Raw genomic sequence first — 18,242 nt, 5'->3', positions numbered from 1 at the left:
TAGTAGTTGTAGGTGTCAGTGTACATACACAGTTAGTACAGGAAACTGGAGAAATGAATGGAGGAATGTTAATCTATAACACAGCTGGAAATATGAGAGAGATACCAACCTTTACACTCACAGAACATTGTCCACAGCATACCAGCATGGTCCCTGCCCTTAAAATCTGAAAGGGCTATGCCTATCTCACATACCTTTTTATAGCACTGTTCTGAAATCACAGTGAGAACTGCAATCAGTACACAACTGGCTGCATGCAATTAGCAAATTCTGGCTAACAATTGGTGCAGAGGCCATCACATGGGCATATGCAGATACCTACAAAAGTATGCTGTACTCCCAGTCCACACATGCAATACTTTCATTGCACCCTGAGGAGGACGTGTGAGACAGACAGACAGACAGAGAGAGAGACAGAGACAGAGAAAATTGAAATTAAGCAGACACAAACAAAACTGTTCAGCAACAGCCACCTGAAAGCTGACAACTGGGAAGTGGAGCAGCAGGACAGAAAACCAGATGGCAACACAAGCAGCTGTGACAAACACAGGTAATGTAAAGTAATACTATAAAGGTCTACATACTGTGAACCCTCCATATGTGTCATTGGTCTGTATCCATATGTATATGAAGATGTGTAAAGGGCAGGGGACATACAGCAACTATCAGTGAAGGCTGTACATACATTTGTATGTGAAAGCATATATGTTCACATATCAATGTAGGTTGACTGTAGGTTGTAGTGCAATGTACAAAGTAGGTTTCACATTTATGTATGTTTAGCAGTATGTTAGTGTGTGTATACAGTATGGTAGACAAACATGTTGCTATACCTGTCCATCATATGGATACGTATGTATGTCAAAATATGTATGTATGCATGTATATATATATATATATATATATATATATATATATATATATATGATATGCATATATGTATACATACATAGAGAGAGATGTAGGAATACATAGACAGATGTAGATAGATAGAATATGTACAAACATATATATGTAATGCACACATACAGATATAGATATATGTAGATACATATACATAGACAGACTGATCTGACTATCTACAGGTATGACTGTATATGACGACCTCAACACACCCTGTCCCACACCCTCTGTCACTCTCACCCCCTCTGTGCCCCCCTCTCCACATCTACAGCAATATATGTACATCAATATATATATGTGTATATGTATACAGACATATATATATATATATATATATATATATATATATATATATATATATACATATAGATATATCTATACACATATATATATATATATATATATATATATATATATATATAGAGAGAGAGAGAGAGATGTATATAAATTCTGAGTGAGGCACATGTGTACAGATGTATTGCAACAGGTGCCTGGTGACAAAGGCATGGAGTGAACACCAGTGTCAAAGCCAGAGTACCATACCCCATTTCAAATCACATACACCAGTAACCACCAGATATGTGATTGGCTGCCCACCACTGCATGTGTCAGGGGTGAACAGGGTCATAAATGTGTACAATAGTGGCCCCAATGATATTCACAGTGGCACACTATTCCTGGAATACCTGCACATGGTATGTGTCAGCAGAGATGGTGTGTCAGCTATGGACATGTAGGTCAGTGTACCCCTCCACACCACATAATGGATGCCATGGTACGGACCTCACATGACAGCTACAGATATGGAGAAGGACACAGTGACATGTACAACACTGTGACAATGCACTCAAACACATTACCAATGCACAGTGATTGACAACACCACAGAGTACACATATACTACCCACATAGAGGTTACCACTCATGGATTTACATACATAAGTCACACCCATGACAGATGTCCAACAACCATAGTAACACCTCACACCATCCACAACCTAAATGACTGCTGTGTGTCGTCCATGCCACTGCAATAGAGAGCACATGTGGAGGTAAAAGTTCCTACCCACAGATAAGACATACCCTGCAATAAACCACACAATGTTAAGAAGCAAGACTCCCCATGAGTACATGTCACACATACCCCTGCTGAATGTTAGTCAGATAGGTAATATGCCATATGATTCACCCTGTGTAACTGTGTGACAGCAGCAGGTACCATCACACCACATGTGTCACAATGGTCAGGGTAGCAGAACAGTATGCTGCTGTAGTCCCAGGGGCAATAGCATATTGTATAGTATTGTATTGTAATGTAATGTATTGTGTTGTATTGTATTGGTATGTTGAGGTGCCTCCTTCGTGGAGTGGAACCACTGCTGCTGTGCGCCAGTGTACAGGTACATATCCTGTAGTCAGGCTAGTGTTACATAGCACTTCTATATGTGTGTTTAGCTCCTGTCAGAGTTTATGTAGCATGCAACTGGGGATACCATCAGGTCCCAGTCATGTTGTGTATTCTGCTTTCATGAGGGCTCTCACCTGGACATCTGTGATGACAGGGAGGTTACAGTCAGCTAGGATAACTATGTCTTATTTTGGGGGAGAGGGCGGGGTGACACCTGCACTGAACCTGTCTGCCACAATGTTGTCAATATCTGTGGTGTCAGTGAAATATTTGTTGTTGTGTACTAACTATGGGCATAGAGGATGGATTCTGACCAGGTTGCTAACATAACTGAAGAAGGCCTTCTGGTTATCTGTAGTGTCCCTCTTGATTTCCCTCTCAAAGTTGCCCATGGATGTTTGTATGATGGAAAATAGATCCTTACTAGTGATGCTCAGACATGTCCTCCCTTTATGAAATTATGCTCTGTCTTGCAGTAGCTTCCATCTTCTGTAATACAATCTGTCTATGGCTGGGGTCCACCAGACAGGATGCTGTCCCTTTGTGGAGAGTGTCTTGGTCATATATGGGATTGCATGATCCATGCATTCTCGGAGATGTCTGTAGAAAGCATTTGTGTAGGGGTCAGCATTGTGGGTTGTATCTGCCACTGGCCCAGTGGGCTGAAAGGATACCATGTCACAGTTACAAAGTGTGAAGTTTGCATCTGCAATGTTATTCACTATAGTCGTTTGTGCTGGTGGTGGAGGTGGGATATGTATATCCAGGGCAATTAGTGTGTGGTCAGCTCACAGTAGTTGATGATGTAGGCCATACAGTACCTAGATACAAACCCCCAGAGTGAGGAGGTGCTCTTGACCTGAATCAGTGTTCTGACTGCTGGGGTTTGGTAGTATGTCGTATGGAGTGTGCCAGGTACTGTTGCACAGTTGCTGGCTGAGCACTGATACCTGGCCATTTACATGTGTATCCACCAATAGACAGACAGATGCTATATATGTGAGATATGTTGTATCATAACAGTCGAGTAGCATGTGTAGTATGTGTGCCAAATTCTGCTGACATATATTGCTGATATCAGGTTATTTTCTTTTTCAGGTACATGGCTCACCCGCGGAATCCCACTTACTCCACAGCTGAGGATGAGAAGATACACCAGAGCCTGGTGCGGGATTATGCAATACTCTTTTCCCGCACCAGCCAGAATCAGCAGGAGAGGGCTGCACTGTGGCAAGACTTGGTCCGTTGGGTAAATGACATAGGCACGCATAATAGGACATATGAGCAGGTACGACATCACTGCAGTGATTTAATCAGAAATGTCCTTCAGCATGCGTCGGATATCCACAAGCAACAGGTCGCCACAGGTGGTGGGGTGGCTACACATCCCCCACTCACCAGACTGGAGGGACTACTCATGGGTGTAGTGGCTCCAGTCCGCCAGCAACAACAACAACAGCAGACATGCATTATGATGGAGGCTGGAGCCACGCAGCAGCAAGATAGTGAACGTGCAGGTAATATGCCATATGTATAGTTGACTGTTGTGTACACTGGTAGTTAATGCATGTGTGAGGTGTGTCCTTGGTTTGTAGCTGTCACCATAGTATTTAATGTGCAAGTGTGATATCCTCAATATTAGCAGCTGGCCTGTGAAAGGCGACTGATGTAGTACTGACCTGTATCATACTCAGTAACAATGGCACAGTTGTGCCCACTGACATTAGTTTCTTCACGTCTGCAGGTCCCTCCGGTGTAACAGCAATGCAGCCTATCCATGCTGGTGAGTGTGTATTAACAATACCTGTAATAGTCTTGATAGTAATAGTAATATTAGGCTCACTTAGTAGTGCTCTTTGTATGCATGTAGGTGTGTCTGTGTCTGTGTGTTGATATCACGCATACTGAGTACTGTACAATTGTGTGAAACTGTGTGCATGTGTACGTGTGCATGTGTGCACCTGTGCATGTGTGCATGTGCGCACCTGTGCATGCGTGCATGTGCGCACCTGTGCATGTGTGCACCTCTGCATGTGTGCATGTGCACATGTGTGCACCTGTGCACCTGTGCATGTGTGCATGTGTGCATGTGTGCACCTGTGCATGTGTGCATGTGTGCATGTGTGCATGTGTGCATGTGCACATGTGCGCATGTGTGCATCGCTGGTAATGTGTAGATATTGTAAACTGTGTTTCCTGTTTCCCTCCCACAGGTTCGGGTGCTGCTCTGGTGTCATGTAGCAGGGAACCTGAATCAGGTGCCATGGGTACTGATAATGATGACATCTGTGTAATGGCACAGGAAGGTATGCCAGGGTCCGCCATTGGTCAGCCGATTGACAGTACACAGCTGTCGACCCCATCAATGCAGACAGTTATCCTGCCAATACACCCTTTGTCACCAATGTCCCTAGGTGATGGACAGCATACAATGGGCATTGACCAGGGTAATGTGGTATCTGCGGCACATGCCTCCCCACACAGCAGCCATGGGCATGGCCCAGAGATGGTACCACACAGACAGATGTCCAGGGGTTCTCGTGGGAGCATCCGTGGGCGTACTGCCCCTGTCAGACGTGCCCACAGAGGTCTTACAACCTCAGCTATGTTTCGGGCTGTCATGCAGGCACAGTCACGTATGGAACGGTACACCAGACAGGGTCTGAGGGAGCTGACAGCATGTCGCACAGCCATGACTGACAGTATGCGTGACATTGCGGCTGCCATCCGTGATTTCACCAATGTCATAGACAGACGTTGTGGGGACATATTAGACCGGTTCCACAACTACATGTCCATGAGCCAGGGCGATGGTGGACGGTTGAGGCGTCGACGTGGCCGTATGCCAGCAACAGCAGCAGCTGGCAGTCGTCGCGGACGACAACAGGGCTGCGGCCACCCCCGTAGTGCCAGCAGCAGCCCCAGCAATGCTGGGTCTGTGCTGTCATTAGACCGCCCCAGGAGACCACGTGCACGTGGCTCTGGCCAGGCCCGACAGGGATCTGTGTCCAGTCAACGAACACCTGCTTCTGATGACAGTACCCAGTCTGGGTTTGTACCGGATACGGTCCATAGCACCCCTGCAAGGCACAGGTACTGTGTCCGTGGCCAGAGACACTGATCTGTGTGACCTGGCAGGTACAGTCTGTGGCTGTCCACAAACACCAGTATATGGCAGCCATGAGGTGGAACTGTGTGCATCCATACACACATGCGAATTGACAACACCTAGGGCTACCGCATACACGCACACACTGCATCAGCATTGCCCCACCTTCTACTGCTGTCCCTCACCAACACACATACACATACATGTCAATCGGTGGTATCGGTGGCTGACTCAGGCATACCAAGTTCACACCCTGTGCATATGATGAAACTGTGCCACATCCTGCAATCTGTAACAACTGTGCAGGTACAGGTTAACATGTTGCTGATGCACAGGGTGACCACATAGACGTATAGTAATAGTATCATGTTGTTAACAGTACTGTGTGCTGAATTAATTGTGGGTATATCACAGCATGCCTGATGCAGTAAGGGTGTGATTGTCATGTACTGTTGTCTACACCCATGGTAAGTACCATAGTGTATCATCTGCACATGTTGGCATACTGGTGGTAATGATGTCAACAGAAGGCTACATACATAGGTAGCACAGGGGATAAGGTAATGAATGTAGTAATACGCAATGATGGACATGTAAACTGCAAGTGGCATGTTGCCCACACTGGACTCTGCAATGCGGATGTTTGAGGATGTTGATATGTGTGCAGTACTACACGACTGGTACAGGACACACAGGAGCACCCTAGCACTGCAAGCTCACATCTCATACCATGCTAGACAGCCCCAACACACAAAACTAACTGTCACAGGAGGGAGAGTCCCCATATATGTTAGGGATACTGTGGTGGCAGGCCAGGTAGCATACATCCTACTAAGTATGGAACCACTGAGTGAAGGCTCAGTGTCTGTTATTTGACATGTGTATTACTACAGGTATGAGCACATGGGTTTCCATCCAGTTATTGTACATACTGACAGTACATGGTCTGTACACTTGTGTGTGCTGAGACTGGACCCTAGCCATCTGACCCGTGTATTTCCATGTACATGTGCATAGTGCCTGCATATTTGCAGTGTTACCTACTGGAAGTGATACAGCTTGTTTGTTGTACAATGGACTACATGCAGCCCTGTTTACTGTAGCTTTGTTTGCATGCATGTTTGCTTGCAATTACCCTGGAATACTGATCCCACCTGCAATGCATAGTTATAGAGCTTCTGTGGACTCCTAGTGCCATCTGCATAGCTTACTATATGTATGTCCATGTCTCACTTGACAGAATGTCACTGTTTGTCCTGTTCACATGTACGTTGCCTGTGACACAGTGCATATGACTTACCTGGCATGTGTCCACGTGAGCAGTCATATATGCTACTGCTAACTAATCACAGGCACTACACCTTCACATATTCATCTTCTGTTGAACCACCTGCTTCGCTAGGGACGGCCTGCACCTGTCACCCCTGGGCTTTCAGATATTGGCAAAGGCTCTTGCTACCCCCATAGTGCCTATGTTAGGCAAGGCTCAAATGACAAACCCACCTTCATAGGTATCACAAGGGATAAGAAACTAAGAGTAATGCTACCCAACGCCAGAAGTCTAAACCTCAAGATGCATGCACCCGAAACTCTCCTTGGCATGGAGAACATCGATATCTGTGCAGTAACAGATGCCTGGTTCAGGGCTACTGCGAGCACACCAGCACTACCAGGTTTAACCTCATACCATGCTTTTCAGCATGAAAACTTGGAACGAACCACAAATGGAGGGGGAGTATTGATATTTATCAAAGATACCCACACCTCCAGGTTGGTGGCAAAGCACCAAGCATCAGAGACTATCCATGTGCAACTAACAATGGGTGAAACTGCCTTCCAGGTTATAGCCTGCTACAGACCACCCTCCCAAACCCAAGAACTGCACTCGGCCGTCCTGTGAACAGTGGAAATATGAAGGTCTCTCCAAACACCATTATATTGGGTGGCGTCAACTACCCAAACATGGACTGGGAGCATGACTCTAGCTCCAACACCCTAGGCCAAAGATTCCTAGAATATATGAGCTCAAATGCTATGGAACAACTTGTTACCACTCCCACAAGAAGGGGAAACATACTGGACCTGATCATCACCAACATGGGGACTCTATGCTCCAGACCAGAAGTGTATCCCTCACTGGTAAGATCGGACCATAAACTAATCTCACTGGATATTCACATCCCGACCCCACCCCTGCCCAGAACACCACAGTGAACAACTTCTCTAAAGCAAATTCACACTCCTCAAAACTGAGGTGGAAACCTTCAAAGCCCCGGCCTGTGGAAACTACAGACCAGACCGCAGATTCCTCTATAAACGCATTCTATGGACACCTTCAGGAATGCATGGATCATGTGATCCCGAATAAAACCAAGACCCAATCCTCCAAAGGCAGACGTCCTGTCTGGTGGACCCCAGCCATCAACAAACTACACAATAGAAGGAGGAAGCTACTAAATGATACAGCAAATTCACAAATAGGGAAGGCATCACTGATCAGTATTAGCAAATAACTACAGGCACTCATAAGATTGTCTAAGGCCAGCTTCGAGAGAAATTGCACAGGACACTAAGGATAATCACAAGGCTTTCTTTAGTTATGTTAGGAACCTGGGTGGTAATTCCCAGATATGCTCAGAGGTAGTCCAAAATGTCAATAGAAACACCAAACCCACAGACATTGCCAACATTCTAGCTGACAGGTTCAGTGCAAACTTCTCACCCCCCTCCACACTGAAAGGGAAAATATGTATCCCAGCAGAGTGCTTCCCCCCTGACATCTCAGATTCTCAGGTAAGAGCCGCCCTCTCCAAAGCAATACACACTGCATCAATGGGACGAGACAGTGTCCCGGGCTGTGTCCTACATGACCACCAAGACGTGCTACTACCAAACATAAACCTACTGTTCAATCCCAGCCTTACTACAGGATATGTGTCTAAAGTGTGGCGTACAGCAACAGTGGTCCCTCTACAGAAAGGTGGTGCCTCAATGGATCCTGGACACTATCACCCCATAAGCCACACTAGCTTGGTCTGCAGAGCTATGGAAAGGATCATCATGGACCACATAAATATAGATATTGCGGACCTACAGACACTGGTTCATACCCAGTTTGGCTTTGTTAAGGGCAGATCCTGCCTCTCAAACCTGGTTGATTTCTTTGAAACAGTCACCAAGGCCATTGACGAGGGAAGGTGGTTCACACAGCCTACCTGGACCTCGCAAAAGCCTTCAAAACAATACCCCACTCGGGCAGTCTAGAGAAGCTCACCAGCTTAAATATAAGCCCCTATGTCACTAGATGGATTGCACACTGGCTCAAGGACAGAACCCACATGGTTAGAATTGCTGGAGCCATGCCAGACTCCAAACCAGTTACGAGTTGTGTCCCACAAGGCTCAGTCCTGGGACCTCTCTTGTTTGGTATATATTTATCGGAGGTACAGGCCAACACGGAAGGACTGTGGCTGACCAAATATGCAGATGACTGCAAACTGGCCGCCATAATCGACTCTCCAGCCGACACAAGCATCTTCCAAAGGGGCATCATAGAAACAGACAACTTGTGCCAGAGCCATGGCCTCCAGCTGAATGCAAAAGTGTGTATAGTCATCCCTTTGGCAAAAAAAGTGCCCACAAAGTACCACATAGGTGGTACTCCATTACGTACAGAAGAAGTAATTAGGGACCTGGGGACCCAAGTTGATAGCAATCTCTCATTTGACAACCACGTGGCCAAAGTGGTTAGAAAGACATTGTATATAGCCCACCCCATCATGAAGGGATTCACATCTACATCAGGGGAGGACATTGTGCCTCTTTACTCATCCCTCATCAGGCCCATAATTGAGTACAATCCCCCAGTCGGGATGTACCTTACCAGACACCTGCAGCAACTGGAAAGACCCCACAAGTACCTCACCAAGAGGATCAAAGGGCTCAAACAGATGCCATATGCTGACCGGTTAAATAAACCCCAGCTCTACTCAGTGGCATACCGCCTGTTCAGAGGCGATCTGTGCCTAATGTATAACACCATGTCGAACCCGGAATTAATGGGCATGCTGCACCTGAGAATATCCAAATCCCATCGGGATACACGCTTGAGAGACCTGAGCCTCAGCACTGAAATAAGTAGGACATGCTGGAGGGACAGATTCATAACCCAGAGGCTCACTTCACTCTGGAATAAAATCCCAGTCCAGGTTAGGCAGAGTCCCTCATTGACTCTCTTCAAGAGGAATCTTGATGAGTGGATGGGACATTGTAGGTTTACCCTGGGCATCACTTCTGTGTCACTGTTAGACAGAGGCACAGTATACTAACCTCAGAAAAGGGCATGGCAAGATATATTTACAATGGATGGCGACAGCCAAACACATTCTGGCTAGGTTCTTAAATGCCATAGGGCAGATTGCCTAGTATGAAGCTATGAACCTATGTACCTTGTTCCCCATTGGCCCTATGTGCTGTTAATCACCATGGCAATCACAATACTATGGTAGCATGTTCAAAGGTCAGTTGTCAGTCACCTCTATGCTACAGTTATGGAATATGTGGGTCATGTGGCAATATCACAGCTGCCACATGTACACAGTCAACCCTCTCCCCTACACATGGACGTACAACACATGTATGAGATGGAACCACATAGCCAAACTGGGGACTAACCACTCTGAACCCAGTACTGGCATAACGTCAGGTGGCATGCAATACTACAGTGACTACAATACCAGTCTGATGTAGACCTACACTGACAGCACGTGAACACACTGGGCCATTCGTGGAGCCTTAGAATAGCATCCTGCCTGAGCAGCACACACCTCTGCAGCTGGCACAGAGGCATACGTTATGCCTGAACACATCACACATAGCACACAAATCCTGTGTGCCAGTCACAGCCTGTACGGCTAGACAACACACCTGCCACAGTTGTGTTAGCTACCTTTATTGTCCGGTACAGTATGGTCACGCTCACCAGGCTGGACAAGGTGAAGGTCACAGTGATATGCCTGTGGGGCACTATGGTCCACCACATAACACAAGCATACAGGTCAGTCAGAGGCATGGACACATATGACTCAGTCATTGTCCATGCCACATACCTTCTCCTGCTGTACTTGTAGGGTGCTGACATCATCAGTGTTTAGAAAGGAGAATGTGCATCCTGTAGTCTGTTCTCCTAGTTGCCAAAAGGGACATTTCCCTCACACACACTAACCCCCCTCTGCCAAACACACACACTTGCCATTTGCAGGATTCAAACCCCTATCTAACTATGTTATGACACTTGAGACGGACGCATTAGCACAGCGCGCTGTTTGCATTACTGGGAGGTTTCCCTTCTCCTGCTGTACTTATAGGGTGCTGACATCATCAGTGTTTAGAAAGGGGAATGTGCATCCTGTAGTCTATTCTCCTAGTTGCCAAAAGGGACATTTCCCTCACACACACTAACCCCCCTCAGCCAAACACACACACTTGCCATTTGCAGGATTCAAACCCCTACCTAACTATGTTATGACACTTGAGACAGATGCATTAGCAGAGCACGCTATTCACATTACTGGGAGGTTTCCCTTCTCTTGCTGTACTTATGGGGTGCTGACATCATCAGTGTTTAGAAAGGGGAATGTGCATCTTGTAGTCTGTTCTCCTAGTTGCCAAAAGGGACATTTTCCTCACACACACTAACCCCCTCAGCCAAACACAGACACTTGCCATTTGCAGGATTCAAACCCCTACCTAACTAGGTTATGACACTGGAGATGGACGCATTAGCGGAGTGCGCTACTCGCATTACTGAGAGGATTCTCTTCTCCTGCTATACTTATAGGGTGCTGACATCATCAGTGTTTAGAAAGGGGAATGTGCATCCTGTAGTGTGTTTTCCCAGTTGCCAAAAGGGACATTTCTCTCCCACAGACTTGCACACACACCAACCCCACTCACACTGAGCATTTGCAGGATTCAAACCCCTACCTAACTATGTTATGACACTTGAGACGGATGCATTAGCGGAGCGCGCTATTCACATTACTGGGAGGTTTTTCTTCTCCTGCTGTACTTATAGGGTGCTGACATCATCGGTGTTTAGAAAGGGGAATGTGCATCCTGTGGGGAGGCAGACGCCAAGCACACTCTGGCTAAGCTGTCATTCCCTAGGGCAAACAGCCTAGTGTTGACCTCTACACCCATATGTTTAATTGTCAAATGCACATTATTTGTTGCTGATAGACTGTTTGCACGTCTTTATTGCCATAGCATTCCCTGTTTGTATGAACAACTTGTGTATCTGTGGAAGATGTTTGCATATGGGAGGGATCCACTATATCACGTATGTCTCTGTAGTCATTTAACTGTGTGCACTGGGCAGATTGCTGTAATGTGGTTGGTTCCTGGAATAACACGTAAAAATACCAGATATGTGTGGCCAACTGCTAAACTGAGATTTGGCCTAAGTGTGTGAGCATGCCCAGTTCAGCCTTCCCATGGCATGTTGTCTGACATATGTCTCATTTATCAAAGTGTGTGAGCATGCCCAGTGTGAGCATTCCATATGTTGAACTCTGCAGCCCACCACATTTGTGGATGAGTGTGAACTTCAACAAATATCTCCCGTTTATGGTTGTGTGTTGTGTGTCATGTTGTGTAGTTACTGTATAACTGCTTTGTGTGTGAACACAACAGGATTATACTGTGCCTGCAGGGTTTGCATGGGATACTTTGCATACAGTTGTCAACATCCTTTCACACTGACCTAACACTGTAGTACTGTATAGTGTACTGGTTCAGTACTTTGAATGTGGTGGACAGTATCCCGGGCTTTAGTCCTATCACTGCTTTACATTTCCATAGTGAGCACAACAGCCTGGTTAGGGGCCAGTTGTGCACATCTGACCATATTGCATTATGTTCAGATATGAACTACTTAAACCAGGCTTGTCCAACATTGGTAGTGTATTCCACAACATAGGTGTACATTTGCAAACACTAGCGATGTGCCCTAGGCCATTTCTAATGCTAGTCGAAGAGTGTGTTTGTCCTTCGACACACATTGTAAGTGGAGTTTGCCATGCCATATGTCATGGTTAGTATACTGTGCCTCTGTCTACCTGTGACATGATAGTGATACCCAGGATAAAGCTACCATCTCCCATCCACTCATCAAGATTCCTCTTGAGGAGAATCGATAAGTGACTCTATGGGTAGCCTGTACTGGGAGTTTACTCATGGGTGGGGGTGGCTTCTGTGTTATGGATCATGCAGTACAGCTTGCCCTATGTAAGTCAGTGCTGGGGTTCAGGTCCCTCATGTGCATAGCTCACTGCCATTCAGATTGTACAAGGTGCAGCATGTTTATTGATACCAGCTTGGCTTTATACATCAGGCACAGCTTGCCTCTGGGTGGGCAGTATGGCAGTGTGTGTAGCTGCAGTTTGTTTAATCAGGCAACACATGGCATCTGTGCAAGCTCTTTGATACTCCTGGTGAGGTACTGTTGGGGACTTTACAGTTGATGGAGGTGTCTGCTGAGGTACATCCCACAGGGGCTATTGTAGTCAATTGTAATGCTGATTGAAGGATGACTGCAGAGCCACAATGACCTCCCCTTATCTAGATCTGACAACCTTCATGATTAGGTGGGTATATGGTATGTTTCTGTAAACACTACAGCACATGTTTGTCCAATGCAGGATATCTATCACCTTGTGTCCCCAGGTCTCTCATTACATATTAAGTACGTAATGGGTTAACACCTATGTGGTAATTGGTGGGCACTTACTGTATATCCACGGGGTTGACTATACACTTTTCTGCAATTAGCTTGCTGACATGGCTATGGCACCAGTTGTCTGTTTCTACGTGGCCCTTTTGTGGGATGCTTGTGTCAGCTGGTGGATCATATATGGTGAGCAGTTTGTAGTCCTCTGCAAACATGTTCAGACACAGTCCTTCCATGTTGGCCTGTACCTATGGGACATATATACCAGACAAGGGGGATCCCAGGACCAAGCCTTGTGGGATGCCAGTTATATCTGGTTTGTAGTCTGACATGGCTGCAGCATGTCTGACCATGTCTGTTCTGTCCTTGGTCTGGTTTGCAACCCCTCTACAGACATAGGGGTTTATATTAAGCTGGTAAGCATATCTATAATGAACACGTAGGGTATTGTATAGAAGCCTTTGCAAGGTCCAGCTACGCTGTGTGGACCACATTGCCCTCATCAATGACCTTAATGACTGTTTCAATTGAGTCAAACATGTTTAGGGGCAGGATCTGCACTTAAGAAAGCCACACTGGGTAGGGTCCAGTGTCAGTAGGTCCCCAATATATTTATGTCTGCGGTACATGCTGATCCTTTCCATAGCTGTGCAGACCGAGCTTCTCAGGATTCTGGGGTGGGAGTTTTCAGTATCCATTCAGGCAACACCTTTGTTGAGAAGGACCACTGTTGTTGTACACTGCTCTTTGGGTACATATCCTGTGGTAAGGCTGACATTGAGCAGTAGTGTGATTTGGCATTCCATTCATCTTGGAGTCCATGTTGGACTCAGCCCAGGACACCATCTCATACCATTGCTGCTGTGTGTTTTGCTTTGTAGATGCTGGCTGTTACCTCAGCATCTGCAATGGCAGGGGGCCAGCAGTCTGCTGGGATAGATATTTTGCATCCTGGGGGGGGTTGCACTGCACCTGTCAGGATGTATGTTGGCAATATGTGTGTGTGTTTGGTATGTTGTTTGTGATATTTGTGTGATTCAGAGCATATCTGTGAATTCCCAACACGGTTCCTACCATCAGTTGTGAAAGCCTTGGGATTATCCTTAGTGTCCTGTACAATTTGTATCTTCATAGGTTCATAGGTTCATACTAGGCTATCCACCCTAGGGCATTTGTTAGCCTAGCCAGAGTGTGTGTGGCTTTCGCCACCCCTTGCTATGTGAATATTATGGCCATTTATGATTTGCTTTGCTGTGCCTCTGTCTGGACATGACACAGTGAAGACCCCCAGTGTAACTCTACGATCATCCATTCACTTGGCAAGATTCCTGTTGAAGAGTGTCAGTAAGGGGCTCTGCCTAACATGGAGTGGGATTCTGGTCCAGGGTGTGGGGAGCCTCTGGATTATGTATCTGTCCCTCCAGCACATCCTATTTCATTATTTGTTGAGGCTGACATCTCTCACTCTCACAGCTCCGATGGCTTTGAGTTTTCTGGGGTGGGGCATGTCCATTACTCCTGTGTTGGGCATGGCCTTGTACAACAGACATGCAATGCCTCTGTGTAGGCAGTATGTGACTGCATTCAGCTGGGGTGTCTACAGCCAGGCAGCATATGACATATATTTGAGACCCTTTATCCTCTTGGTGAGGTACCTTTGAGGTCTTTCGAACTGCTGCAGGTGTCAGGTAAGGTACATCCCATATGAGGCATTGTACTAGATTATGGGTGTGATAAGAGAACAGTATAGGGGCACAATGACCTCTGTTGACGTAGATGTGAATCCTTTCATGATACGGTGTCCAATGTAGACAGTCTTCCTAGCCACATTGGCAATGTGAGTGTCACATAACAGGTTACTGTCCACTTGTGTCCCTAGGTCCCTGATTACTCCTTCCATACATAATGGTTTACCACCTATGTGGTAATTTGTGGTACCTTGTTTGGTATTTGGTGGGACATTCATACTGTCCAGTGTCTTCAGGACGGCTGGGTGGGGTTCCTGTGTGTGAGAGTGTGGTCTGTAGCATGCTACAGACTGTACAGCAGTCTTGCCTACAGTTAGTTGCACATGGGTGGACTCCAATGCCTTGTGCATTGTCAGTTACCTGGACGTATGGGTGTCTGTGCTGAATATGGATACTCACCCTCCTTTTATGTTTTGTTCCAGGTTTTGGGGCCATGACGCATGATATGTGGTATAACCTGGTAGTGCTGGTGTGCTGTCAGGAGGCTTGCAGCAGGTTTCTGTCACTGCACAGACATCGATGTTCTCCATACTGGGGATGGCCTCGGGAGCATGCATATTGGGGTTTACACATCTGACATTGGTCAGCATTACCCTTATGTTTCTTTCCACTTATGTTTTCTAGGGTGGTGGGTTAGTCTTTTCAGCCTTGCCTACGAAAGGCTCTATGGAGGTGGCAAAAGCCTTATCCAATATCCAGACACCCAGGGGTAACAGGTGCAAGCCATCCCAGTAACAGCTGCGTGGCTTGTCAAGCATGACATCCCAAGCAGGCAGACATTGGATCCCCTTGGAATGACACCAGTAAGTGTGCCACTTGCTATAACTGATCATTCCGTGTTTGTACTGTGGCATCATTCTTGGTAAGGGTAGGATGCTGCAAATGGTGAGTGTCATACCGGCCTGGACTACATAATCAGAGAGCTCATCTATGTCTCTTTTCATGTAGTCTAGGGAGGTACATCTCAGGTCATTCACACCAGCATGGACTATGACTGCATCATATTTCTACTTGCTTTGGGGTGACCTGCATACTTGTGTTATGTGGCGTATTGTGGCAGCCTACAGGCAGCTTACTGTACCCTTTCCTTGTTCAGTCTGGTGTGCAGGACAGCAGTGTGTCTCGCTATGGAGTCACCTATTACAACTGTATCAGGCATGTTGTTTCTCCTTCTGGCCTGTGACTGTTTGGCACACCAGCTTTGTGTACTATGTGTTGCATGTGCTATGTTTGGAAGTTGTTTGATTGGGTGTCTGCTTTAGAGACCTCTGTTGGTGTGCTGTGTTTGTAATTTGTGCCTCCGGGAATGTTTTTCTGTGTTTATGTCTTTGGTTTGCAGTTGTGATAGGTCTATGTGGGACTGTGTTTGTGGTGTGTGTGGTTACCTTCTCCTCCTGACTAGTTTTGGGAGTACTGAGTTGAGAGAGCTCAGCCTCCAGTTTGGATAGATGGTTGCATCTCTCACATATATTTGTATTTCTTGGGGGGAGTTGGGAGTTGTCTGTGTACTTGGGGCAGGTGTAACATTGCCTCAAGATTCACAGATTCAACTTGTTGTGGCTGGCCTTAGTGGATTGTATGTGTGGACATATTTCATAGTTTCATAGTATAGTACTAGGCTATCTGCCCTGGGGCATTTGTAATCCTAGCCATAGTGATGTGGCTTTTGCCACACCATGAAATGGTACAAAAATGTACAGAATAAATCTAGAATACTGTGCCTCTGTCTAGTAATTGACACAATGAAGGTCCCCTTATATAATAGAATTAGTTTACTGTGCCCCTGTCTAGCAGTGACACAGATGTGACCCCTGGGGTAAACTTACGATCTCCCATCCACTCATCAAGATTTCTCTTGAAGAGAGTCAGTGAGGGGCTCTGCCTAATATGAACAGGGATCCTGTTCCAAAGCATGGGAAGCCTCTGGGTTATGAATATATCCCTCCAGCATGTCCTATTCATACTTGTGCCGAGGTTTAAGTCTTTAGCTCTCGTGGTCCTGATGGATTTGGATTTTTTGAGGTGGAGCATGTCCATCAGATCCTGATTGTCATGGCCTTGTACGTCAGGCAGAGATCACCTCTGAGCAGGCGGTATGCTACTGAATAGAGCTGAAGTTTCTTTAGTCTGGCAGAATAAGACATATGTTGGAGACCCTTGATCCTTTTGGTGAGGTACTTTTGTGGTCTCTCCAGCTGTTGCAAATGCCGGGTGAGGTACATACCAAATGGGGCATTGTACTCAATCATGGGTCTGATGAGGGAGGAATAAAGGGGTACAATGACATCCTTGGATCTGGATGTGAATCCCTTCATGATGAGGTGTGCAAGGTAGAATGTTTTTCTAACCACTTTGCCAACGTGGGTGTCAAATGAGAGGTCACTGTCTACTTGGGTCCCTAGGTCTCTGATTACTTTTTCCGTACTCAGTGGGTTGCTGTCTATGTGATAATTTGTGGGTACTTTGTTTTTTCCAAAAGGGATGACTATACATTTTTTGGCATTTAGTTTAAGGCTGTGACTACTCACCAGTTGTCCATTTCAGTGAGGCCTTTTTGTAGGTTGTGTGTGTCTGCTGGTGTATCGACTATGGCGCCTAGTTTGCAGTCATCTGCAAACTTTGTCAGCCACAGCCCTCCCATGTTTGCTTTAACATCTGAGAAATAAATGCCGAACAAGAGGGGTCCCAGGACAGATCCCTGTGGGACACCACTTGTGACTGGCTTTGAGGCTGACATTGATCCAGCGATTTTAACTTTATGGGTTCTGTCCTTTAGCCAGTTTGCAACCCATCTAGTGACATAAGGGTTTACGTTTAAGCTGTTTAGCTTATCTATGATGCCTGAGTGGGGTATTGTGTCGAAGGGCTTAGCCAAGTCCAGGTATGCTGTATGGACTGCTTTGCCCTCATCAATGGCTCTAGTGACTGTTTCAAAAAAGTCAACCAGGTTTAAAAGGCAGGATCTGCCCTTTACAAAGCCGAACTGGGTGGGGTCAAATGTCTGTAGGTCCCCTATGTCTCTCTTTATGAGTTCCATAATGATTCTTTCCATAGCTTTGCAGACCAGGCTAGTTAAGCTTATGGGGCTGTAGTTTCCAGGGTCTGTAGAGGCACCCCCCTTGTGGAGTGGGACCACTGTTGCTGTACGCCAGTGTTCAGGTACATATCCCGAAGTAAGGCTAAGGTTAAATAGCATTTTTATGTGTGGGTTAACCTCCTCTTGGAGTCCACGTAACATGCACCCCGGGATACCGTCAGGACCCATTGATGCTGTGTTTTTTTGCTTTGTTTAGGGCGGTTCTCACTTGGACATCTGAGATGACAGGGAGATTACATTCAGCTGGG

The 18,242-nt window shown here is 46.3% G+C and overlaps 1 protein-coding gene across 2 annotated transcripts in view; it reads right to left on the bottom strand.

Moving 5' to 3' along the window:
• LOC122811042 (F-box/WD repeat-containing protein 7-like) overlaps window positions 1-18,242 on the bottom strand; it is a 1,408,110-nt gene that overhangs the window by 1,061,089 nt on the left and 328,779 nt on the right. The window lies entirely within an intron of this gene.

This window comes from Protopterus annectens, chromosome 9.part0 (genome assembly GCF_019279795.1).
Source record: "Protopterus annectens isolate FY-2018-M chromosome 9.part0, PAN1.0, whole genome shotgun sequence".
Taxonomy (NCBI): domain Eukaryota; kingdom Metazoa; phylum Chordata; order Ceratodontiformes; family Protopteridae; genus Protopterus; species Protopterus annectens.
Note: the sequence above shows the minus strand (reverse complement) of the source record. Positions and strands in the feature narration are given on the sequence as shown.